This window comes from Nematostella vectensis, chromosome 9 (genome assembly GCF_932526225.1).
Source record: "Nematostella vectensis chromosome 9, jaNemVect1.1, whole genome shotgun sequence".
Taxonomy (NCBI): Eukaryota; Metazoa; Cnidaria; class Anthozoa; order Actiniaria; family Edwardsiidae; genus Nematostella; species Nematostella vectensis.
The window spans coordinates 16,982,834-17,006,078 of NC_064042.1; the positions used below are offsets into that span (position 1 = coordinate 16,982,834).

At 40.6% G+C, this 23,245-nt stretch overlaps 3 non-coding genes across 3 annotated transcripts; all 3 read right to left on the bottom strand.

The window, feature by feature from the left end:
* Nucleotides 1–3,366: 3,366 nt before the first annotated feature.
* Trnav-cac lies at nt 3,367–3,452 on the bottom strand. The gene is given in 2 exon segments: nt 3,367–3,402; nt 3,416–3,452. It is a non-coding gene; the product is annotated as a tRNA-Val (tRNA).
* Nucleotides 3,453–13,358: 9,906 nt separating this feature from the next.
* On the bottom strand, nt 13,359–13,444 carry Trnam-cau. The gene is given in 2 exon segments: nt 13,359–13,394; nt 13,408–13,444. It is a non-coding gene; the product is annotated as a tRNA-Met (tRNA).
* Nucleotides 13,445–22,835: 9,391 nt separating this feature from the next.
* On the bottom strand, nt 22,836–22,921 carry Trnam-cau. Its single transcript is given in 2 exon segments — nt 22,836–22,871; nt 22,885–22,921. It is a non-coding gene; the product is annotated as a tRNA-Met (tRNA).
* Between the last annotated feature and the right edge of the window lie 324 nt (nt 22,922–23,245).

The window sequence follows — 23,245 nt, forward strand, 5'->3', positions numbered from 1 at the left end:
GAGTCATTCGTTTTCAAAAGAAAAAAAATATGCCCCGTGTGAGGATCGAACTCAAGACCTTCAGATTTCTATATTTGATTATGATACTGACGCGCTTCCTACTGCGCTAACAAGGCCAACATAAGAAATGTGTCTTCTCTATGCGTGTTTGTGGTGTTTTCGTCAAACCGGTCATAGAGTCATTCGTTTTCAAAAGAAAAAAATATGCCCCGTGTGAGGATCGATCTCACGACCTTCAGATTTCTACATTTGATTATGAGACTGACGCGCTGCCTACTGCGCTAACGAGGCCAACATGAGAAAAGTCTCTTCTCTATGCGTGTTTGTTGCGTTTTTTGTCAAACCGCTCATAGAGTCATTCGTTTTCAAAAGAAAAAAAACATGTGCCCCGTGTGAGGATCGATCTCACGACCTTCAGATTTCTACATTTGATTATGAGACTGACGCGCTGCCTATTGCGCTAACGACGCCTATATGGGAAATGTGTCTTCTCTATGTGTGTTTGTGGTGTTTTCGTCAAACCGGTCATAGAGTCGTTCGTTTTCAAAAGAAAAAAAAGGCCCCGTGTGAGGATCGAACTCACGACATTCAGATTTCTACATTCGATTATGGTATTGACGCGCCGCCTACTGCGCTAATGAGGCCAACATGAGAAATGTGTCTTCTCTATGTGTCTTTGTGGTGTTTTCGTCAAACCGGTCATAGTCATTCGTTTTCAAAAGAAAAAAAACATGCCCCGTCTGAGGATCGAACTCACGGCATTCAGATTTCTACATTCGATTATGATACTGACGCGCTGCCTACTGCGCTAACGAGGCCAACATGAGAAAAGTGTCTTCTGTATGCGTGTTTGTTGTGTTTTTTGTCAAACCGCTCATAGAGTCATTCGTTTTCAAAAGAAAAAAAATTGTGCCCCGTGTGGGATCGAACTCACGACTTTCAGATTTCTAGATTTGATTATGAGACTGACGCGCTGCCTATTGCGCTAACGACGCCTATATGGGAAATGTGCTTTTTCTATGTGTGTTTGTGGTGTTTTCGTCAAACCGGTCATAGAGTCTTACGTTTTCAAAAGAAAAAAATATGCCCCGTCTGAGGATCGAACTCACGACATTCAGATTTCTACATTCGATTATGATACTGACGCGCTTCCTACTGCGCTAACAAGGCCAACATAAGAAATGTGTCTTCTCTATGCGTGTTTGTGATGTTTTCGTCAAACCGGTCATAGAGTCATTCGTTTTCAAAAGAAAAAAATATGCCCCGTGTGAGGATCGATCTCACGACCTTCAGATTTCTACATTTGATTATGAGACTGACGCGCTGCCTACTGCGCTAACGAGGCCAACATGAGAAAAGTCTCTTCTCTATGCGTGTTTGTTGCGTATTTTGTAAACCGCTCATAGAGTCATTCGTTTTCAAAAGAAAAAAAACATGTGCCCCGTGTGAGGATCGAACTCACGACCTTCAGATTTCTAGATTTGATTATGATACTGACGCGCTTCCTACTGCGCTAACAAGGCCAACATAAGAAATGTGTCTTCTCTATGCGTGTTTGTGGTGTTTTCGTCAAACCGGTCATAGAGTCGTTCGTTTTCAAAAGAAAAAAAGGCCCCGTGTGAGGATCGAACTCACGACATTCAGATTTCTACATTCGATTATGGTATTGACGCGCCGCCTACTGCGCTAATGAGGCCAACATGAGAAATGTGTCTTCTCTATGTGTCTTTGTGGTGTTTTCGTCAAACCGGTCATAGTCATTCGTTTTCAAAAGAAAAAAAATATGCCCCGTCTGAGGATCGAACTCACGACATTCAGATTTCTACATTCGATTATGATACTGACGCGCTGCCTACTGCGCTAACGAGGCCAACCTGAAAAATGTGTCTTCTCTATGCGTGTTTGTGGTGTTTTCGTCAAACCGGTCATAGAGTCATTCGTGTTCAAAAGAAAAAAAATATGCCCTGTGTGAGGATCGAACTCACGACCTTCAGATTTCTAAATCAGATTATGAGACTGACGCGCTGCCTATTGCGCTAACGACGCCTACATGGGAAATGTGCCTTTTCTATGCGTGTTTGTGGTGTTTTCGTCAAACCGGTCATAGTGTTTCGTTTTTAAAAGAAAAAATATGCCCCGTGTGAGGATCGAACTCACGACCTTCAGATTTCTACATTTGATTATGAGACTGACTCGCTGCCTACTGCGCTAACGAGGCCAACATGAGAAAAGTGTCTTCTCTATGCGTGTTTGTTGTGTTTTTTGTCAAACCGCTCATAGAGTCATTCGTTTTCAAAAGAAAAAAAATTATGCCCCGTGTGATGATCGAACTCACGACCTTCAGATTTCTAGATTTGAGTATGAGACTGACGCGCTGCATACTGCGCTAACGAGGCCAACATGAGAAAAGTGTCTTCTCTATGCGTGTTTGTTGTGTTTTTTGTCAAACCGCTCATAGAGTCATTCGTTTTCAAAAGAAAAAAAAAATTTGCCCCGTGTGAGGATCGAACTCACGACCTTCAGATTTCTAGATTTGATTATGAGACTGACGCGCTGCCTATTGCGCTAACGACGCCTACATGGGAAATGTGCCTTTTCTATGCGTGTTTGTGGTGCTTTCGTCAAACCGGTCATAGAGTCTTTCGTTTTCAAAAAAAAATATGCCCCGTGTGAGGATCGAACTCACGACATTCAGATTTCTACATTCGATTATGATACTGACGCGCCGCCTACTGCGCTAACGAGGCCAACATGAGAAATGTGTCTCCTCTATGCGTGTTTGTGGTGTTTTCGTCAAACCAGTCATAGAGGCATTCCTTTTCAAAAGAAAAAAAATATGCCCCGTGTGAGGATCGAACTCAAGACCTTCAGATTTCTAGATTTGATTATGATACTGACGCGCTTCCTACTGCGCTAACAAGGCCAACATAAGAAATGTGTCTTCTCTATGCGTGTTTGTGATGTTTTCGTCAAACCGGTCATAGAGTCATTCGTTTTCAAAAGAAAAAAATATGCCCCGTGTGAGGATCGATCTCACGACCTTCAGATTTCTACATTTGATTATGAGACTGACGCGCTGCCTACTGCGCTAACGAGGCCAACATGAGAAACGTCTCTTCTCTATGCGTGTTTGTTGCGTTTTTTTGTCAAACCGCTCATAGAGTCATTCGTTTTCAAAAGAAAAAAACATGTGCCCCGTGTGAGGATCGAACTCACGACCTTCAGATTTCTAGATTTGATTATGATACTGACGCGCTTCCTACTGCGCTAACAAGGCCAACATAAGAAATGTGTCTTCTCTATGCGTGTTTGTGGTGTTTTCGTCAAACCGGTCATAGAGTCATTCGTTTTCAAAAGAAAAAAATATGCCCCGTGTGAGGATCGATCTCACGACCTTCAGATTTCTACATTTGATTGTGAGACTGACGCGCTGCCTACTGTGCTAACGAGGCCAACCTGAAAAATGTGTCTTCTCTATGCGTGTTTGTGGTGTTTTCGTGAAACCGGTCATAGAGTCATTCGTTTTCAAAAGAAAAAAAATATGCCCTGTGTGAGTATCGAACTCACGACCTTCAGATTTCTAAATCAGATTATGAGACTGACGCGCTGCCTATTGCGCTAACGACGCCTACATGGGAAATGTGTCTTCTCTATGTGTGTTTGTGGTGTTTTCGTCAAACCGGTCATAGAGTCGTTCGTTTTCAAAAGAAAAAAAAGGCCCCGTGTGAGGATCGAACTCACGACATTCAGATTTCTACATTCGATTATGGTATTGACGCGCCGCCTACTGCGCTAATGAGGCCAACATGAGGAATGTGTCTTCTCTATGTGTCTTTGTAGTGTTTTCGTCAAACCGGTCATAGTCATTCGTTTTCAAAAGAAAAAAAACATGCCCCGTGTGAGGATCGAACTCACGACCTTCAGATTTCTACATTTGATTATGAGACTGACGCGATGCCTACTGCGCTAACGAGGCTAACATGAGAAATGTGTCTTCTCTATGCGTGTTTGTGGTGTTTTCGTCAAACCGGTCATAGAGTCATTCGTTTTCAAAAGAAAAACATATGCCCCGTCTGAGGATCGAACTCACGGAATTCAGATTTCTACATTCGATTATGATACTGACGCGCTGCCTACTGCGCTAACGAGGCCAACATGAGAAAAGTGTCTTCTGTATGCGTGTTTGTTGTGTTTTTTGTCAAACCGCTCATAGAGTCATTCGTTTTCAAAAGAAAAAAAATTGTGCCCCGTGTGGGATCGAACTCACGACCTTCAGATTTCTAGATTTGATTATGAGACTGACGCGCTGCCTATTGCGCTAACGACGCCTACATGGGAAATGTGCTTTTTCTATGCGTGTTTGTGGTGTTTTCGTCAAACCGGTCATAGAGTCTTACGTTTTCAAAAGAAAAAAATATGCCCCGTCTGAGGATCGAACTCACGACATTCAGATTTCTACATTCGATTATGATACTGACGCGCTGCCTACTGCGCTAACGAGGCCAACCTGAAAAATGTGTCTTCTCTATGCGTGTTTGTGGTGTTTTCGTCAAACCGGTCATAGAGTCATTCGTGTTCAAAAGAAAAAAAATATGCCCTGTGTGAGGATCGAACTCACGACCTTCAGATTTCTAAATCAGATTATGAGACTGACGCGCTGCCTATTGCGCTAACGACGCCTACATGGGAAATGTGCCTTTTCTATGCGTGTTTGTGGTGTTTTTTGTCAAACCGCTCATAGAGTCATTCGTTTTCAAAAGAAAAAGAAATGTGCCACGTGTGAGGATCGAACTCACGACCTTCAGATTTCTAGATTTGATTATGATCAAATCGACGCCTATATGGGAAATGTGTCTTCTCTATGTGTGTTTGTGGTGTTTTCGTCAAACCGGTCATAGAGTCGTTCGTTTTCAAAAGAAAAAAAAAGGCCCCGTGTGAGGATCGAACTCACGACATTCAGATTTCTACATTCGATTATGGTATTGACGCGCCGCCTACTGCGCTAATGAGGCCAACATGAGAAATGTGTCTTCTCTATGTGTCTTTGTGGTGTTTTCGTCAAACCGGTCATAGTCATTCGTTTTCAAAAGAAAAAAAACATGCGCCGTCTGAGGATCGAACTCACGGCATTCAGATTTCTACATTCGATTATGATACTGACGCGCTGCCTACTGCGCTAACGAGGCCAACATGAGAAAAGTGTCTTCTGTATGCGTGTTTGTTGTGTTTTTTGTCAAACCGCTCATAGAGTCATTCGTTTTCAAAAGAAAAAAAATTGTGCCCCGTGTGGGATCGAACTCACGACCTTCAGATTTCTAGATTTGATTATGAGACTGACGCGCTGCCTACTGCGCTAACGAGGCCAACCTGAAAAATGTGTCTTCTCTATGCGTGTTTGTGGTGTTTTCGTCAAACCGGTCATAGAGTCATTCGTGTTCAAAAGAAAAAAAATATGCCCTGTGTGAGGATCGAACTCACGACCTTCAGATTTCTAAATCAGATTATGAGACTGACGCGCTGCCTATTGCGCTAACGACGCCTACATGGGAAATGTGCCTTTTCTATGCGTGTTTGTGGTGTTTTTTGTCAAACCGCTCATAGAGTCATTCGTTTTCAAAAGAAAAAGAAATGTGCCACGTGTGAGGATCGAACTCACGACCTTCAGATTTCTAGATTTGATTATGATCAAATCGACGCCTATATGGGAAATGTGTCTTCTCTATGTGTGTTTGTGGTGTTTTCGTCAAACCGGTCATAGAGTCGTTCGTTTTCAAAAGAAAAAAAAAGGCCCCGTGTGAGGATCGAACTCACGACATTCAGATTTCTACATTCGATTATGGTATTGACGCGCCGCCTACTGCGCTAATGAGGCCAACATGAGAAATGTGTCTTCTCTATGTGTCTTTGTGGTGTTTTCGTCAAACCGGTCATAGTCATTCGTTTTCAAAAGAAAAAAAACATGCGCCGTCTGAGGATCGAACTCACGGCATTCAGATTTCTACATTCGATTATGATACTGACGCGCTGCCTACTGCGCTAACGAGGCCAACATGAGAAAAGTGTCTTCTGTATGCGTGTTTGTTGTGTTTTTTGTCAAACCGCTCATAGAGTCATTCGTTTTCAAAAGAAAAAAAATTGTGCCCCGTGTGGGATCGAACTCACGACCTTCAGATTTCTAGATTTGATTATGAGACTGACGCGCTGCCTATTGCGCTAACGACGCCTATATGGGAAATGTGCTTTTTCTATGCGTGTTTGTGGTGTTTTCGTCAAACCGGTCATAGAGTCTTACGTTTTCAAAAGAAAAAAATATGCCCCGTCTGAGGATCGAACTCACGACATTCAGATTTCTACATTCGATTATGATACTGACGCGCTTCCTACTGCGCTAACAAGGCCAACATAAGAAATGTGTCTTCTCTATGCGTAGATAGATAGATAGATAGATAGATAGATAGATAGATAGATAGATAGATAGATAGATAGATAGATAGATAGATAGATAGATAGATAGATAGATAGATAGATAGATAGATAGATAGATAGATAGATAGATAGATAGATAGATAGATAGATAGATAGATAGATAGATAGATAGATAGATAGATAGATAGACTTTATTTAAGACACGCTTGCCCCGTCAACAACAGCTGATTTCCACAAGTTGCGTGTGGGAAAAAAAAAATAAAATAAAAAATATATATATATCTATAATAATTAGAAATATATTTAAATAAATAACGAAAGAAAAAAAAAAACTTGATGTATGTGGATATATAATACTATAAATACGCTAAACTAATTATTTGTTTAGATAAAAGTGTGAGCCTCTAATTCTCTGACAAATGATGATAAACGTGTACAATCTCGACTAGCCTCTGGGAGGGAATTCCATAATTTAGCTCCATCATAGCTGAAACTTTTTTTCATAAATTCAGTTTTTGGGAGTGGCAGCTGTAGCGAGGTGGAGGAGCCTCTGAGATTGTAATTTGTAATATTTTTCTTTAAGCTGAAAAGGTCCGTGAGACAGTTTGGAGCCATATCATGCAAAACTTTAAACATTTGTTTGGCTTTTGTCTTTGCTCGCTGGGTCTCTAAATTTTGCCAGCCCAATTCAGCTAGAGCCTCTGTGGCAGGGGTGTCATTTGACCTGTTTGTGATCACCCTTGCCGCCCTATTTTGCAATTTTTGAAGACGGATTGTGTTACATTGCCCAAGAGTATCCCACACCTCGCTACAGTAGTTAAGGTGTGGTTGGATGATTGCATTATAAATAGAGACTAATGTATTTTGATTAGCAAATTCAGAAAATCGTTTCATGGCTCCTATACCAGAACTGACTTTTTTAGCAAGAGAATCAATGTGCTGATCCCAATTTAGGTGTTCGTCAATTTCCACACCAAGAACCCTACTTTGCTGAACTTGTTTTAGTTCCTTGTTATCAATAGAAATAGAAGGTTTGCAAGGAAGGGTTCTTAGCTTGTGGTGGGATCCTATTAATAAGAATTCTGTTTTTGCTACATTGAGACTTAATTTATTAGCCAAGAGCCATTCTTTCACTTGCTCAAGGTCCGAATTCATGGCCAACTCAACTTCCCCTACAGTACTACCAGACGCTGTCAAGTTTGTATCGTCAGCAAATAATCTAGGAGTAGTGTGCAATAGACACTCTGGTAGATCATTAATATATAAGAGGAAGAAAAGTGGGCCAAGAATTGAACTTTGAGGAATGCCACATGTGATTTTACTTTCAGAGGACACTGTACTGTTTAGCTGGCATTTCTGTTTACGGTTGGACAAATAAGATTGAATTAATAAAAGGGCATTTCCAATGATACCATTCAATTCTAGTTTTCGAAGCAAAATGTCATGATTAACGGTATCAAATGCCTTTTTTAGATCCAAAAATACAACTAAATTAAACTTTTGTCTGTCCATGTTAATATACCAGCTATTAGTGCTATCAAGGAGAGCAGAAACAGTAGAGTGTAGTCTTCGAAAGCCAAATTGTTGTTCGGATAAAATTTGGTTTGCTGTAAAATGATCGTATAACTGTTCATACATTATTTTTTCCATTAGTTTGCTAATCACTGGTAATATACTTATTGGTCTATAGTTGTCGGGAATAGTCTTAGAGCCTTTTTTAAAGAGGGGCAAAACCCTAGCCATTTTCCACTCATCTGGAAAACAGTTGGAAATTATAGAGTTGTTAAAAATGTAAGTGAGAGATGGAGAAATGGCATGGGCTGCACACTTGAGTATTTTTCCAGAGATTTTGTCAATACCAGTCGCTTTGGCATTAGAAAGGCAACCCAAAAGCTTTAGTACTTTTGTATTGGATACTAACTTAAAACGTGACATTTGAGCACTACATGGCTTAATAAAATGCTCAAATGATTTACTAGGGTTTGCCATTGAACTTGCCAATTTTGGACCAACATTAGAAAAATAATCATTAAATGCTTCGGCAATATGTTCTTGTGAAAAAAGGCTTTGGTCGTCAAATTTAAGTTCATTTACAGTTGTATTTTCTTTGGTGCGACCAAGTAGACTATTTATCGTTTTCCAAGCCTCTTTGGGATTATTCTTTTGATTTGCAATCTTATTACGATAATAGTTGGATTTGGCTTGGCGCAAGGCAATGTTTACTTTATTTCGGGATGCCTTAAAATCATCCCAGTCATTACGTAATTTACTCACCATTGCTTTGCGCTTTAAGTTATCTCTGTTATTAATTAAATCTTTGATCTCTCTGGTCAGCCATGGGACATTAAATGCTTTTTTTCTTTTAGATTGTACAGGGGCATGCCTGTCTAACACGTTTAGAAACAGGTCTTTCCAATGTGCCCACATCTCATTAGTGTCATGACACAAAACAATCTGTTCCCACGACTGAGTAAGGAGGTCCTTTACAAACTTTTGTTGATCGAAATGTTTAAAATTACGTATTTCAATGGTTTTTGCTTTATCTCGCGCACACCTATAAGGGTTTATCTTTCTTATTCCATAGATCAAACTATGATCACTCGGACCAATGTGAATTACGCCTGATGAGTTTATTTTGTCAGGAGACGATGTGACAAAGTGATCAATTAGGCTTTTAGAATCAATTGTTATACGCGTAGGCTCGTTTATCAACTGGGATAGTTGATATGCTTCATAAATTGATTTTAACTTTTTTGTTTTATTATCAAAGACTTTCTTCTTGAGTAAACAACAATTTAAATCCCCAAGAATCACGTGCTCTTTGTCTTCATCGTCTACTGCCTTTATTAACTCTTCGAAGCGATTAAAATATTCGATCGGAGACTCAGGACGATAGACAACACTAACAATGAAAGGCCGACTGTTTGGTTTACGAATTTCTAAACAGACAGCTTCGACATCTTCAGGAACAATTTCTTTTCTATTAACACAATTGATGGAGTTGCGGATATATACACACACACCGCCACCATCGCGATTTCTGTCTTTCCTGAAGATATCATATCCATGAATTTTTAATTCAGCGTCTGTATAAGTGTCATCGAGCCTGGTCTCACTAAAACCTAAAATATCGAATGAATTCATTAATTTAGACGTCCGAATTTCATCTATATATTTTGGAATACTGACAATATTTAAAAAAACCATTTTGAAGCCTCTAGCTGTTGGGCCAGATGGAATATAATCATTGTTAGATGAAATATTTTTAGAAAATAATTTAGGCTGGTCGAGAAGTGAATAAGCCGGCGAATTAGCGCTCACACTTTCACCCAATCACTTATTTAACATTGAATTAAAATTTCTCTGGAGTACCTGGGTGCCTGACTTGATCAAGTGAAGTCCTTTTGTATTTAGATGAGCCGATGTAATGTTGGTATTAGGGACAAATTCCCAACCGTTCTGGTTACAAAAGGAACGAAGTAAACGATTCGTTTCCTTCACCCGGCCGGTAAGCTCCTCAGAATCCGATCTTGTTATTAACCCCGACACAGCTACAGAAATATCAGCAGATTCGATTTGATGTGCGAGATCTACAACTCCGTCAGCGACATTGTGGGGCTCCGAGTCTCGGAGATCGTTTGTTCCGATGTGAAGTACAATACTCTCAGGTTTTTTGCGAATCAATGGCTTAATATAGTCAGCCATGTCACTAACCCGGGCTCCAGAAAAGGACTTGACATTCACTCGCTGCGATGCATTGGATAGATTCCACCCATTAATGTACTTAATCATCGAATCACCAGCGATGACTACCTCAGAGGGCTTTCTGTGCTCTTGTTGTACTGATCCAGATTGCTTAGCTCCATTTACGGCCGTAGATTTGTTAGATTTCTTATGACTTCGTTTTGCGTTGGCATTTTTCTGATTGGAGCGTTTGTTTTCCGCGGCTGGGTTGCTCTCTTTTGTCTCGGTTTCCAAAGCTCCATCTTTTGATTGGCTGGGCAATGTATCACAATTCAAATCAAGTACTTGATCTTGTGACGAGGGTTTGTTGTCAGGATGATTTTTGTACAAATCTTTACTTAACATTGACACAACCAATTTTAGTGAATCTCTCTCTTCCCTGATCTTATCCATGTCACTCTTTATTAGCCGAAGCTCTTCTCTCAGATAACCATTTTCCTCTTTAAGCCTTTGAGCGGACTGAAATGATTTGTATAGATCTTTAAGTTCCAATACATCACGCTCAAGATCGTTAAACTTCTTTAGGGAAACATAGCTGGTCGATGTTAATTCTTCCGGTTCAGTTTCTTGTTTATTGCCGGCGTCGGCTTTACTTTCAACAGTGCTATCAAGATCTATTTGTGGCGGTTGGTAATTTGAATTTTGGCGGGAGATTTCGTAATCTAAGATGTGAGTCCTAAGTCTTTCTACAAGCACCGATTTTAAACCAGATTTCGGAAGCTTTCTCTTTCCCAGTTCGGTTTTAAGATCTGATATATTGAGTGATTCTAATGTTTTCCCGTCGAGCGCTTTCGTGATGATAGTTGACTCATCCTTTAGGCCCTTGAGCTCGGCGACTTGATCACATTTTTTGGTAAAATTCAGCGAAGACAAAGCAAACAAATCCACTGGTCTCGATAAATCCATGCTACTGAGATCTGATACTGACCATGAGCGAGTCCTGGATGGACTTGGAGAAGATGAAATTACGTTTTCAGAGGAGCGATCTCTAGAGCGTCCTTCCGCCATGACAGCAGCAACCCGATCTGTGTTTGTGATGTTTTCGTCAAACCGGTCATAGAGTCATTCGTTTTCAAAAGAAAAAAAATATGCCCCGTGTGAGGATCGATCTCACGACCTTCAGATTTCTACATTTGATTATGAGACTGACGCGCTGCCTACTGCGCTAACGAGGCCAACATGAGAAAAGTCTCTTCTCTATGCGTGTTTGTTGCGTTTTTTGTAAACCGCTCATAGAGTCATTCGTTTTCAAAAAAAAAAACATGTGCCCAGTGTGAGGATCGAACTCACGACCTTCAGATTTCTAGATTTGATTATGATACTGACGCGCTTCCTACTGCGCTAACAAGGCCAACATAAGAAATGTGTCTTCTCTATGCGTGTTTGTGGTGTTTTCGTCAAACCGGTCATAGAGTCGTTCGTTTTCAAAAGAAAAAAAAGGCCCCGTGTGAGGATCGAACTCACGACATTCAGATTTCTACATTCGATTATGGTATTGACGCGCCGCCTACTGCGCTAATGAGGCCAACATGAGAAATGTGTCTTCTCTATGTGTCTTTGTGGTGTTTTCGTCAAACCGGTCATAGTCATTCGTTTTCAAAAGAAAAAAAATTTGCCCCGTCTGAGGATCGAACTCACGACATTCAGATTTCTACATTCGATTATGATACTGACGCGCTGCCTACTGCGCTAACGAGGCCAACCTGAAAAATGTGTCTTCTCTATGCGTGTTTGTGGTGTTTTCGTCAAACCGGTCATAGAGTCATTCGTGTTCAAAAGAAAAAAAATATGCCCTGTGTGAGGATCGAACTCACGACCTTCAGATTTCTAAATCAGATTATGAGACTGACGCGCTGACAATTGCGCTAACGACGCCTACATGGGAAATGTGCCTTTTCTATGCGTGTTTGTGGTGTTTTCGTCAAACCGGTCATAGTGTTTCGTTTTTAAAAAAAAAAATATGCCCCTGAGGATCGAACTCACGACCTTCAGATTTCTACATTTGATTATGAGACTGACGCGCTGTCTACTGCGCTAACGAGGCCAACATGGGAAATGTGTCTCCTCTATGCGTGTTTGTGGTGTTTTCGTCAAACCAGTCATAGAGGCATTCGTTTTCAAAAGAAAAAAAATATGCCCCGTGTGAGGATCGAACTCACGACCTTAAGATTTCTAGATTTGATTATGAGACTGACGCGCTGCCTATTGCGCTAACGACGCCTACATGGGAAATGTGCCTTTTCTATGCGTGTTTGTGGTGTTTTCGTCAAACCGGTCATAGAGTCTTTCGTTTTCAAAAGAAAAAAATATGCCCCGTGTGAGGATCGATCTCACGACCTTCAGATTTCTACATTTGATTATGAGACTGACGCGCTGCCTACTGCGCTAACGAGGCCAACCTGAAAAAATGTGTCTTCTCTATGCGTGTTTGTGGTGTTTTCGTCAAACCGGTCATAGAGTCATTCGTTTTCAAAAGAAAAAAAAATGTGCCCCGTGTGAGGATCGAACTCACGACCTTCAGATTTCTAGATTTGATTATGAGACTGACGCGCTGCCTATTGCGCTAACGACGCCTACATGGGAAATGTACCTTCTCTATGCGTGTTTGTGGTGTTTTCGTCAAACCGGTCATAGAGTCATTCGTTTTCAAAAGAAAAAAATATGCCCCGTGTGAGGATCGATCTCACGACCTTCAGATTTCTACATTTGATTATGAGACTGACGCGCTGCCTACTGCGCTAACGAGGCCAACCTGAAAAATGTGTCTTCTCTATGCGTGTTTGTGGTGTTTTCGTGAAACCGGTCATAGAGTCATTCGTTTTCAAAAGAAAAAAAATATGCCCTGTGTGAGTATCGAACTCACGACCTTCAGATTTCTACATTTTATTATGAGACTGACGCGCTGCCTATTGCGCTAACGACGCCTACATGGGAAATGTGTCTTCTCTATGTGTGTTTGTGGTGTTTTCGTCAAACCGGTCATAGAGTCGTTCGTTTTCAAAAGAAAAAAAAGGCCCCGTGTGAGGATCGAACTCACGACATTCAGATTTCTACATTCGATTATGGTATTGACGCGCCGCCTACTGCGCTAATGAGGCCAACATGAGGAATGTGTCTTCTCTATGTGTCTTTGTGGTGTTTTCGTCAAACCGGTCATAGAGGCATTCGTTTTCAAAAGAAAAAAAACATGCCCCGTGTGAGGATCGAACTCACGACCTTCAGATTTCTACATTTGATTATGAGACTGACGCGCTGCCTACTGCGCTAACGAGGCTAACATGAGAAATGTGTCTTCTCTATGCGTGTTTGTGGTGTTTTCGTCAAACCGGTCATAGAGTCATTCGTTTTCAAAAGAAAAAAATATGCCCCGTCTGAGGATCGAACTCACGGAATTCAGATTTCTACATTCGATTATGATACTGACGCGCTGCCTACTGCGCTAACGAGGCCAACATGAGAAAAGTGTCTTCTGTATGCGTGTTTGTTGTGTTTTTTGTCAAACCGCTCATAGAGTCATTCGTTTTCAAAAGAAAAAAAATTGTGCCCCGTGTGGGACCGAACTCACGACCTTCAGATTTCTAGATTTGATTATGAGACTGACGCGCTGCCTATTGCGCTAACGACGCCTACATGGGAAATGTGCTTTTTCTATGCGTGTTTGTGGTGTTTTCGTCAAACCGGTCATAGAGTCTTACGTTTTCAAAAGAAAAAAATATGCCCCGTCTGAGGATCGAACTCACGACATTCAGATTTCTACATTCGATTATGATACTGACGCGCTGCCTACTGCGCTAACGAGGCCAACCTGAAAAATGTGTCTTCTCTATGCGTGTTTGTGGTGTTTTCGTCAAACCGGTCATAGAGTCATTCGTGTTCAAAAGAAAAAAAATATGCCCTGTGTGAGGATCGAACTCACGACCTTCAGATTTCTAAATCAGATTATGAGACTGACGCGCTGCCTATTGCGCTAACGACGCCTACATGGGAAATGTGCCTTTTCTATGCGTGTTTGTGGTGTTTTTTGTCAAACCGCTCATAGAGTCATTCGTTTTCAAAAGAAAAAGAAATGTGCCACGTGTGAGGATCGAACTCACGACCTTCAGATTTCTAGATTTGATTATGATCAAATCGACGCCTATATGGGAAATGTGTCTTCTCTATGTGTGTTTGTGGTGTTTTCGTCAAACCGGTCATAGAGTCGTTCGTTTTCAAAAGAAAAAAAAAGGCCCCGTGTGAGGATCGAACTCACGACATTCAGATTTCTACATTCGATTATGGTATTGACGCGCCGCCTACTGCGCTAATGAGGCCAACATGAGAAATGTGTCTTCTCTATGTGTCTTTGTGGTGTTTTCGTCAAACCGGTCATAGTCATTCGTTTTCAAAAGAAAAAAAACATGCGCCGTCTGAGGATCGAACTCACGGCATTCAGATTTCTACATTCGATTATGATACTGACGCGCTGCCTACTGCGCTAACGAGGCCAACATGAGAAAAGTGTCTTCTGTATGCGTGTTTGTTGTGTTTTTTGTCAAACCGCTCATAGAGTCATTCGTTTTCAAAAGAAAAAAAATTGTGCCCCGTGTGGGATCGAACTCACGACCTTCAGATTTCTAGATTTGATTATGAGACTGACGCGCTGCCTACTGCGCTAACGAGGCCAACCTGAAAAATGTGTCTTCTCTATGCGTGTTTGTGGTGTTTTCGTCAAACCGGTCATAGAGTCATTCGTGTTCAAAAGAAAAAAAATATGCCCTGTGTGAGGATCGAACTCACGACCTTCAGATTTCTAAATCAGATTATGAGACTGACGCGCTGCCTATTGCGCTAACGACGCCTACATGGGAAATGTGCCTTTTCTATGCGTGTTTGTGGTGTTTTTTGTCAAACCGCTCATAGAGTCATTCGTTTTCAAAAGAAAAAGAAATGTGCCACGTGTGAGGATCGAACTCACGACCTTCAGATTTCTAGATTTGATTATGATCAAATCGACGCCTATATGGGAAATGTGTCTTCTCTATGTGTGTTTGTGGTGTTTTCGTCAAACCGGTCATAGAGTCGTTCGTTTTCAAAAGAAAAAAAAAGGCCCCGTGTGAGGATCGAACTCACGACATTCAGATTTCTACATTCGATTATGGTATTGACGCGCCGCCTACTGCGCTAATGAGGCCAACATGAGAAATGTGTCTTCTCTATGTGTCTTTGTGGTGTTTTCGTCAAACCGGTCATAGTCATTCGTTTTCAAAAGAAAAAAAACATGCGCCGTCTGAGGATCGAACTCACGGCATTCAGATTTCTACATTCGATTATGATACTGACGCGCTGCCTACTGCGCTAACGAGGCCAACATGAGAAAAGTGTCTTCTGTATGCGTGTTTGTTGTGTTTTTTGTCAAACCGCTCATAGAGTCATTCGTTTTCAAAAGAAAAAAAATTGTGCCCCGTGTGGGATCGAACTCACGACCTTCAGATTTCTAGATTTGATTATGAGACTGACGCGCTGCCTATTGCGCTAACGACGCCTATATGGGAAATGTGCTTTTTCTATGCGTGTTTGTGGTGTTTTCGTCAAACCGGTCATAGAGTCTTACGTTTTCAAAAGAAAAAAATATGCCCCGTCTGAGGATCGAACTCACGACATTCAGATTTCTACATTCGATTATGATACTGACGCGCTTCCTACTGCGCTAACAAGGCCAACATAAGAAATGTGTCTTCTCTATGCGTAGATAGATAGATAGATAGATAGATAGATAGATAGATAGATAGATAGATAGATAGATAGATAGATAGATAGATAGATAGATAGATAGATAGATAGATAGATAGATAGATAGATAGATAGATAGATAGATAGATAGATAGATAGATAGATAGATAGATAGATAGATAGATAGATAGATAGATAGATAGATAGATAGACTTTATTTAAGACACGCTTGCCCCGTCAACAACAGCTGATTTCCACAAGTTGCGTGTGGGAAAAAAAAAATAAAATAAAAAATATATATATATCTATAATAATTAGAAATATATTTAAATAAATAACGAAAGAAAAAAAAAAACTTGATGTATGTGGATATATAATACTATAAATACGCTAAACTAATTATTTGTTTAGATAAAAGTGTGAGCCTCTAATTCTCTGACAAATGATGATAAACGTGTACAATCTCGACTAGCCTCTGGGAGGGAATTCCATAATTTAGCTCCATCATAGCTGAAACTTTTTTTCATAAATTCAGTTTTTGGGAGTGGCAGCTGTAGCGAGGTGGAGGAGCCTCTGAGATTGTAATTTGTAATATTTTTCTTTAAGCTGAAAAGGTCCGTGAGACAGTTTGGAGCCATATCATGCAAAACTTTAAACATTTGTTTGGCTTTTGTCTTTGCTCGCTGGGTCTCTAAATTTTGCCAGCCCAATTCAGCTAGAGCCTCTGTGGCAGGGGTGTCATTTGACCTGTTTGTGATCACCCTTGCCGCCCTATTTTGCAATTTTTGAAGACGGATTGTGTTACATTGCCCAAGAGTATCCCACACCTCGCTACAGTAGTTAAGGTGTGGTTGGATGATTGCATTATAAATAGAGACTAATGTATTTTGATTAGCAAATTCAGAAAATCGTTTCATGGCTCCTATACCAGAACTGACTTTTTTAGCAAGAGAATCAATGTGCTGATCCCAATTTAGGTGTTCGTCAATTTCCACACCAAGAACCCTACTTTGCTGAACTTGTTTTAGTTCCTTGTTATCAATAGAAATAGAAGGTTTGCAAGGAAGGGTTCTTAGCTTGTGGTGGGATCCTATTAATAAGAATTCTGTTTTTGCTACATTGAGACTTAATTTATTAGCCAAGAGCCATTCTTTCACTTGCTCAAGGTCCGAATTCATGGCCAACTCAACTTCCCCTACAGTACTACCAGACGCTGTCAAGTTTGTATCGTCAGCAAATAATCTAGGAGTAGTGTGCAATAGACACTCTGGTAGATCATTAATATATAAGAGGAAGAAAAGTGGGCCAAGAATTGAACTTTGAGGAATGCCACATGTGATTTTACTTTCAGAGGACACTGTACTGTTTAGCTGGCATTTCTGTTTACGGTTGGACAAATAAGATTGAATTAATAAAAGGGCATTTCCAATGATACCATTCAATTCTAGTTTTCGAAGCAAAATGTCATGATTAACGGTATCAAATGCCTTTTTTAGATCCAAAAATACAACTAAATTAAACTTTTGTCTGTCCATGTTAATATACCAGCTATTAGTGCTATCAAGGAGAGCAGAAACAGTAGAGTGTAGTCTTCGAAAGCCAAATTGTTGTTCGGATAAAATTTGGTTTGCTGTAAAATGATCGTATAACTGTTCATACATTATTTTTTCCATTAGTTTGCTAATCACTGGTAATATACTTATTGGTCTATAGTTGTCGGGAATAGTCTTAGAGCCTTTTTTAAAGAGGGGCAAAACCCTAGCCATTTTCCACTCATCTGGAAAACAGTTGGAAATTATAGAGTTGTTAAAAATGTAAGTGAGAGATGGAGAAATGGCATGGGCTGCACACTTGAGTATTTTTCCAGAGATTTTGTCAATACCAGTCGCTTTGGCATTAGAAAGGCAACCCAAAAGCTTTAGTACTTTTGTATTGGATACTAACTTAAAACGTGACATTTGAGCACTACATGGCTTAATAAAATGCTCAAATGATTTACTAGGGTTTGCCATTGAACTTGCCAATTTTGGACCAACATTAGAAAAATAATCATTAAATGCTTCGGCAATATGTTCTTGTGAAAAAAGGCTTTGGTCGTCAAATTTAAGTTCATTTACAGTTGTATTTTCTTTGGTGCGACCAAGTAGACTATTTATCGTTTTCCAAGCCTCTTTGGGATTATTCTTTTGATTTGCAATCTTATTACGATAATAGTTGGATTTGGCTTGGCGCAAGGCAATGTTTACTTTATTTCGGGATGCCTTAAAATCATCCCAGTCATTACGTAATTTACTCACCATTGCTTTGCGCTTTAAGTTATCTCTGTTATTAATTAAATCTTTGATCTCTCTGGTCAGCCATGGGACATTAAATGCTTTTTTTCTTTTAGATTGTACAGGGGCATGCCTGTCTAACACGTTTAGAAACAGGTCTTTCCAATGTGCCCACATCTCATTAGTGTCATGACACAAAACAATCTGTTCCCACGACTGAGTAAGGAGGTCCTTTACAAACTTTTGTTGATCGAAATGTTTAAAATTACGTATTTCAATGGTTTTTGCTTTATCTCGCGCACACCTATAAGGGTTTATCTTTCTTATTCCATAGATCAAACTATGATCACTCGGACCAATGTGAATTACGCCTGATGAGTTTATTTTGTCAGGAGACGATGTGACAAAGTGATCAATTAGGCTTTTAGAATCAATTGTTATACGCGTAGGCTCGTTTATCAACTGGGATAGTTGATATGCTTCATAAATTGATTTTAACTTTTTTGTTTTATTATCAAAGACTTTCTTCTTGAGTAAACAACAATTTAAATCCCCAAGAATCACGTGCTCTTTGTCTTCATCGTCTACTGCCTTTATTAACTCTTCGAAGCGATTAAAATATTCGATCGGAGACTCAGGACGATAGACAACACTAACAATGAAAGGCCGACTGTTTGGTTTACGAATTTCTAAACAGACAGCTTCGACATCTTCAGGAACAATTTCTTTTCTATTAACACAATTGATGGAGTTGCGGATATATACACACACACCGCCACCATCGCGATTTCTGTCTTTCCTGAAGATATCATATCCATGAATTTTTAATTCAGCGTCTGTATAAGTGTCATCGAGCCTGGTCTCACTAAAACCTAAAATATCGAATGAATTCATTAATTTAGACGTCCGAATTTCATCTATATATTTTGGAATACTGACAATATTTAAAAAAACCATTTTGAAGCCTCTAGCTGTTGGGCCAGATGGAATATAATCATTGTTAGATGAAATATTTTTAGAAAATAATTTAGGCTGGTCGAGAAGTGAATAAGCCGGCGAATTAGCGCTCACACTTTCACCCAATCACTTATTTAACATTGAATTAAAATTTCTCTGGAGTACCTGGGTGCCTGACTTGATCAAGTGAAGTCCTTTTGTATTTAGATGAGCCGATGTAATGTTGGTATTAGGGACAAATTCCCAACCGTTCTGGTTACAAAAGGAACGAAGTAAACGATTCGTTTCCTTCACCCGGCCGGTAAGCTCCTCAGAATCCGATCTTGTTATTAACCCCGACACAGCTACAGAAATATCAGCAGATTCGATTTGATGTGCGAGATCTACAACTCCGTCAGCGACATTGTGGGGCTCCGAGTCTCGGAGATCGTTTGTTCCGATGTGAAGTACAATACTCTCAGGTTTTTTGCGAATCAATGGCTTAATATAGTCAGCCATGTCACTAACCCGGGCTCCAGAAAAGGACTTGACATTCACTCGCTGCGATGCATTGGATAGATTCCACCCATTAATGTACTTAATCATCGAATCACCAGCGATGACTACCTCAGAGGGCTTTCTGTGCTCTTGTTGTACTGATCCAGATTGCTTAGCTCCATTTACGGCCGTAGATTTGTTAGATTTCTTATGACTTCGTTTTGCGTTGGCATTTTTCTGATTGGAGCGTTTGTTTTCCGCGGCTGGGTTGCTCTCTTTTGTCTCGGTTTCCAAAGCTCCATCTTTTGATTGGCTGGGCAATGTATCACAATTCAAATCAAGTACTTGATCTTGTGACGAGGGTTTGTTGTCAGGATGATTTTTGTACAAATCTTTACTTAACATTGACACAACCAATTTTAGTGAATCTCTCTCTTCCCTGATCTTATCCATGTCACTCTTTATTAGCCGAAGCTCTTCTCTCAGATAACCATTTTCCTCTTTAAGCCTTTGAGCGGACTGAAATGATTTGTATAGATCTTTAAGTTCCAATACATCACGCTCAAGATCGTTAAACTTCTTTAGGGAAACATAGCTGGTCGATGTTAATTCTTCCGGTTCAGTTTCTTGTTTATTGCCGGCGTCGGCTTTACTTTCAACAGTGCTATCAAGATCTATTTGTGGCGGTTGGTAATTTGAATTTTGGCGGGAGATTTCGTAATCTAAGATGTGAGTCCTAAGTCTTTCTACAAGCACCGATTTTAAACCAGATTTCGGAAGCTTTCTCTTTCCCAGTTCGGTTTTAAGATCTGATATATTGAGTGATTCTAATGTTTTCCCGTCGAGCGCTTTCGTGATGATAGTTGACTCATCCTTTAGGCCCTTGAGCTCGGCGACTTGATCACATTTTTTGGTAAAATTCAGCGAAGACAAAGCAAACAAATCCACTGGTCTCGATAAATCCATGCTACTGAGATCTGATACTGACCATGAGCGAGTCCTGGATGGACTTGGAGAAGATGAAATTACGTTTTCAGAGGAGCGATCTCTAGAGCGTCCTTCCGCCATGACAGCAGCAACCCGATCTGTGTTTGTGATGTTTTCGTCAAACCGGTCATAGAGTCATTCGTTTTCAAAAGAAAAAAAATATGCCCCGTGTGAGGATCGATCTCACGACCTTCAGATTTCTACATTTGATTATGAGACTGACGCGCTGCCTACTGCGCTAACGAGGCCAACATGAGAAAAGTCTCTTCTCTATGCGTGTTTGTTGCGTTTTTTGTAAACCGCTCATAGAGTCATTCGTTTTCAAAAAAAAAAAACATGTGCCCAGTGTGAGGATCGAACTCACGACCTTCAGATTTCTAGATTTGATTATGATACTGACGCGCTTCCTACTGCGCTAACAAGGCCAACATAAGAAATGTGTCTTCTCTATGCGTGTTTGTGGTGTTTTCGTCAAACCGGTCATAGAGTCGTTCGTTTTCAAAAGAAAAAAAAGGCCCCGTGTGAGGATCGAACTCACGACATTCAGATTTCTACATTCGATTATGGTATTGACGCGCCGCCTACTGCGCTAATGAGGCCAACATGAGAAATGTGTCTTCTCTATGTGTCTTTGTGGTGTTTTCGTCAAACCGGTCATAGTCATTCGTTTTCAAAAGAAAAAAAATTTGCCCCGTCTGAGGATCGAACTCACGACATTCAGATTTCTACATTCGATTATGATACTGACGCGCTGCCTACTGCGCTAACGAGGCCAACCTGAAAAATGTGTCTTCTCTATGCGTGTTTGTGGTGTTTTCGTCAAACCGGTCATAGAGTCATTCGTGTTCAAAAGAAAAAAAATATGCCCTGTGTGAGGATCGAACTCACGACCTTCAGATTTCTAAATCAGATTATGAGACTGACGCGCTGACAATTGCGCTAACGACGCCTACATGGGAAATGTGCCTTTTCTATGCGTGTTTGTGGTGTTTTCGTCAAACCGGTCATAGTGTTTCGTTTTTAAAAAAAAAAATATGCCCCTGAGGATCGAACTCACGACCTTCAGATTTCTACATTTGATTATGAGACTGACGCGCTGTCTACTGCGCTAACGAGGCCAACATGGGAAATGTGTCTCCTCTATGCGTGTTTGTGGTGTTTTCGTCAAACCAGTCATAGAGGCATTCGTTTTCAAAAGAAAAAAAATATGCCCCGTGTGAGGATCGAACTCACGACCTTAAGATTTCTAGATTTGATTATGAGACTGACGCGCTGCCTATTGCGCTAACGACGCCTACATGGGAAATGTGCCTTTTCTATGCGTGTTTGTGGTGTTTTCGTCAAACCGGTCATAGAGTCTTTCGTTTTCAAAAGAAAAAAATATGCCCCGTGTGAGGATCGATCTCACGACCTTCAGATTTCTACATTTGATTATGAGACTGACGCGCTGCCTACTGCGCTAACGAGGCCAACCTGAAAAAATGTGTCTTCTCTATGCGTGTTTGTGGTGTTTTCGTCAAACCGGTCATAGAGTCATTCGTTTTCAAAAGAAAAAAAAATGTGCCCCGTGTGAGGATCGAACTCACGACCTTCAGATTTCTAGATTTGATTATGAGACTGACGCGCTGCCTATTGCGCTAACGACGCCTACATGGGAAATGTACCTTCTCTATGCGTGTTTGTGGTGTTTTCGTCAAACCGGTCATAGAGTCATTCGTTTTCAAAAGAAAAAAATATGCCCCGTGTGAGGATCGATCTCACGACCTTCAGATTTCTACATTTGATTATGAGACTGACGCGCTGCCTACTGCGCTAACGAGGCCAACCTGAAAAATGTGTCTTCTCTATGCGTGTTTGTGGTGTTTTCGTGAAACCGGTCATAGAGTCATTCGTTTTCAAAAGAAAAAAAATATGCCCTGTGTGAGTATCGAACTCACGACCTTCAGATTTCTACATTTTATTATGAGACTGACGCGCTGCCTATTGCGCTAACGACGCCTACATGGGAAATGTGTCTTCTCTATGTGTGTTTGTGGTGTTTTCGTCAAACCGGTCATAGAGTCGTTCGTTTTCAAAAGAAAAAAAAGGCCCCGTGTGAGGATCGAACTCACGACATTCAGATTTCTACATTCGATTATGGTATTGACGCGCCGCCTACTGCGCTAATGAGGCCAACATGAGGAATGTGTCTTCTCTATGTGTCTTTGTGGTGTTTTCGTCAAACCGGTCATAGAGGCATTCGTTTTCAAAAGAAAAAAAACATGCCCCGTGTGAGGATCGAACTCACGACCTTCAGATTTCTACATTTGATTATGAGACTGACGCGCTGCCTACTGCGCTAACGAGGCTAACATGAGAAATGTGTCTTCTCTATGCGTGTTTGTGGTGTTTTCGTCAAACCGGTCATAGAGTCATTCGTTTTCAAAAGAAAAAAATATGCCCCGTCTGAGGATCGAACTCACGGAATTCAGATTTCTACATTCGATTATGATACTGACGCGCTGCCTACTGCGCTAACGAGGCCAACATGAGAAAAGTGTCTTCTGTATGCGTGTTTGTTGTGTTTTTTGTCAAACCGCTCATAGAGTCATTCGTTTTCAAAAGAAAAAAAATTGTGCCCCGTGTGGGACCGAACTCACGACCTTCAGATTTCTAGATTTGATTATGAGACT